The following is a 3,424-nucleotide window of genomic DNA, read 5'->3' as shown; positions in this document are numbered from 1 at the left end:
GAGTGGTACATATTATAGCACTATTACATTAATTTCTTGTTGTATTGATCCTCAATAATGTAGCAGTCAAACAATTGACATGCTCTATGATATAAGTACTCATATGTAAAAATCAACAACAACAACAACAACAACAACAACAAAGCCTTTAGTCCCAAACAAGTTGGGGTAGGCTAGAGGTGAAACCCATAAGATCTCGCAACCAACTCATGGCTCTGGCACATGGATAGCAAGCTTCCACGCACCCCTGTCCATAGCTAGCTCTTTGTCGATACTCCAATCCTTCAGGTCTCTCTTAACGGACTCCTCCCATGTCAAAATCGGTCGACCCCGCCCTCTCTTGACATTCTCCGCACGCTTTAGCCGTCCGCTATGCACTGGAGCTTCTGGAGGCCTGCGCTGAATATGCCCAAACCATCTCAAACGATGTTGGACAAGCTTCTCCTCAATTGGTGCTACCCCAACTCTACCCCAACTCATATGTCAAAATCAGTGGATTATTAAAAGCTAATCACTTGTTTTTCTAACAAACCAACTGACAGGTATCCTAGGGCATGATTTCTGGTCATATGGTAGAAGTTACATAAGTCGAAGAATGTTAACCCAGGAAAAGGTAGGAAAAGAGACAAACCAGCATCAACATTTTCCATTATATCCTTCAGGCCTTGCCCCAAACTCCCATGAGATAGCAATCCACCATTCGAGAGTATAATATAGGCATTATCTAGCCATTTGAAATCTTTGACAGTGCCAGATCGTCCCATGCTACATGATGATGACGGCTTGATATCCTGTAGAGCAAAACTATTAGACAACGGTAATCATGGAAAAGGCAGCTACTGTTGAAAACAGTAAAACTACGATTTATTATACAGCAACCCAGACCATATCCGGCGCCAGGATCAACAAGCACTCAACCAGTAAACCTGGTCATTGCCAGGAATCGCCAAAGCATTAAAAAACTGGTAAACACCATCAATGGCATTAGCTCATTGGTCATTACTACCAGCTTGTTCTTACACAAATATCTAACTCGGAACATGCTGTGGAAAAATGCACTGCAGCAGAACAGATAATCCCATTCTAATATTCTATTGTGGTATTGTCCTGTTACGCTGCCCTGGACTGACATTGCATTGTTCACACGATTTTGTGGGGAACTGGAAAAGATGGTCCAACCTTATCGGTGAGCAAGGAAGTAGCCGAGAATAACTGGATCTCAGTGCCCGTGCAGGCAGCTAGCACGGACTGATCGCGGGAGAGCGCTAGGAGAGTGACGCCGGGGAGGGGCACGTCGGTGACGCAGCAGTCCTGCGCGCAGCGGGTGCTCGCCTTGCCCTTCTCCCTGGCCTCCTTGCTGGCCTCGATCAACGCCTTCGTCCTCGCGGCGATAAACCCTGGAAGCAGAGAGCGGGAAACCCTAGGCGGTGAGGTCTGACAGGAATGCAGAGGCGGGCGCTTGGCGGATGGCGATTCGGGGCAAGCTTACCGTTGGGGTGAGCGAGGAAGACCGCGGCGTGGCGGTCGGAGACGGCGAGCGGGCGCGCGGGAGGGGACTGGAGGTCGAAGAGGGGGAGCGGGGCGGAGGCGGGGGGTAGGACGGGGATGGGGTCGCCGACGAGGCGGAAGACGAAGTCGGTGGTGCCGTCCATCTCGCCCTCGACCTCGTCGGAGAGGTCCAGCTCCCGAGGCGCCGCCATGGCCGGCGGTGGCGGCCGGGGGCTAGGGTTCTGGGGAGGAAGTTGGGAGGGGGGGCGGTTGATTTTGCGCCGCGGCGAGGCAGCAGCGACGGGGGCTTTCGAAATTTGGAGTTACCCGAAGATTTAGGAAGAGGTTAGCGTGGTTTGTAAGCTGAGCAGTCAGCAGAGGGACGGGGACGGCGGGGAGCGGAGGGTTCCCGGCGGCGAATGTGGTGGTGGTAACCTGGAGTGACCGTGGGCCACAAAACAATGGACCTTTTTGACGGCTTCGGTCTTGGGCTACGGCAGAGCTGTGGTTTTTTGGGCCCTTGCTCTCGGGCATTCCCTAAACGGCGCCCGTTGCGCCGTTACAGGCATGGGCGCAAACGGGCGCACACCCCCGCGTCAGGCTGGGCCGGTCCATCTAACAAAAAAAAAAGAACACCAGTAAAAAAAAAACACCAAAAAAATAGGCGCTGCTAGGATTCGAGCCAAGTACCTCTACCGTCAAAGAACACCAGTGTAACCACGGGGCCGCCGGGAGGGATCTAGTTACCTTTTAATATTTCCATCTATTATTCGTTCTCCTCCCATTTTTTCGTTCTCTTTTTTTCTTTGTCTTGGTCCGATGAATTGGTTCGCAAGTACATGAACGTTTTGTTCAAATCGATGAACTTTTTCTAAAATTCATAAACTTTTTTAAAAAATTTATGAACTTTTTAAAAATTCGATGAACTATTTTTCAAATTGGATGAACTATTTTCGAATTTCGATGAACTTTTTTCAATGTTGATGAACTTTTTTAAAAAATTGATGAACTTTTTTCAAAATCGATGAACCTTTTTTGAATTTTGATGAACGTTTTTCAAATCTGTGAACTTTTTCTCCAGATTCGTGAACTATTTTTTCAAACGATGAACCTATTTCAAAATTGATAGATTTTTTTCTCAAAATCGTGAACGTTTTTTCAAAATCGATTAATTTGTTTCAAAACAAATGAATTGTTCTGTAATTTATGAACTTTTTCCCAAATGTTTCGAAAAAAATTAAAAATCAAAGCGCTACAGTAGTGTACTTAAAGTCCTTTGCCTGTATTTGGTCAGCAGTGCAAAGAAGCTCAGGTGGTTAGCATTCTTGTTTGCTGTTCTAACGTCGAGAGTTCGATACTTGCTGAGAACGAATTTAGGGTGTTTTTTTTGCTTTTTTCGCGCCCTTGTAGATTGTTGCTGGGCCGGCCCAGTCCTCCGCGCTCGTAACGAGCGGTTCGTGAGCGCTCCGCGCGTGAGCGCTCCCGCAAGGGAAAACCAGTTGCGCGGTTGGTTCCCGGTTTTCCCTTTCCGATTTGTGGTTTGGTGCGTTTTGCAGTTTGACCCTCGAACTATCTGAATTTTTTGTTTTCCCTTTCCTCACGAAAACACAAAAAAAATACCGGTTCGCGCGGTTGGTTCCCTTTTTCCCTTTCCCGTTTCCCTTTTTGTTCCTATTATATTTCCGGGTAATGGAGATTTATGGGGTAGTTACGGGTGGGGACTACCAACACTATCAAATGTCACCTTTCAAGTAAAGAAAAAAAAGCAACTTTTTAATGTCAACTTTCGGCTCGTTTAATTTTCATAAACATCTTGAATGGGGGGCATAGGTCAAAGTGTGTGTTGGTCGTGCGGCGTGCTGGTTCGTGCGGCGCGTTGTACGTCGTCGTGTGGCACGGCGCCTCTGGCGCGAGGGAACCTCCGGCTCGCCTTCGG

The 3,424-nt window shown here is 47.9% G+C and overlaps 1 pseudogene across 1 annotated transcript in view; it reads right to left on the bottom strand.

Annotated features, from left to right (window-relative positions):
- Positions 1-1,917, bottom strand: part of LOC123187440 (nuclear pore complex protein NUP214-like) — an 18,074-nt pseudogene extending 16,157 nt beyond the window's left edge. Inside the window, exons 1-3 of the transcript XR_006494007.1 lie at positions 1,490-1,917; positions 1,180-1,397; positions 632-791 (exon numbers count right to left, since the gene is read on the bottom strand). The product of XR_006494007.1 is annotated as a nuclear pore complex protein NUP214-like (transcript). The remainder of the gene's footprint in view (positions 1-631; positions 792-1,179; positions 1,398-1,489) is intronic.
- Positions 1,918-3,424: the final 1,507 nt, after the last annotated feature.

Source organism: Triticum aestivum, chromosome 2A (genome assembly GCF_018294505.1).
Source record: "Triticum aestivum cultivar Chinese Spring chromosome 2A, IWGSC CS RefSeq v2.1, whole genome shotgun sequence".
Classification (NCBI taxonomy): domain Eukaryota; kingdom Viridiplantae; phylum Streptophyta; class Magnoliopsida; order Poales; family Poaceae; genus Triticum; species Triticum aestivum.
Note: the sequence above shows the minus strand (reverse complement) of the source record. Positions and strands in the feature narration are given on the sequence as shown.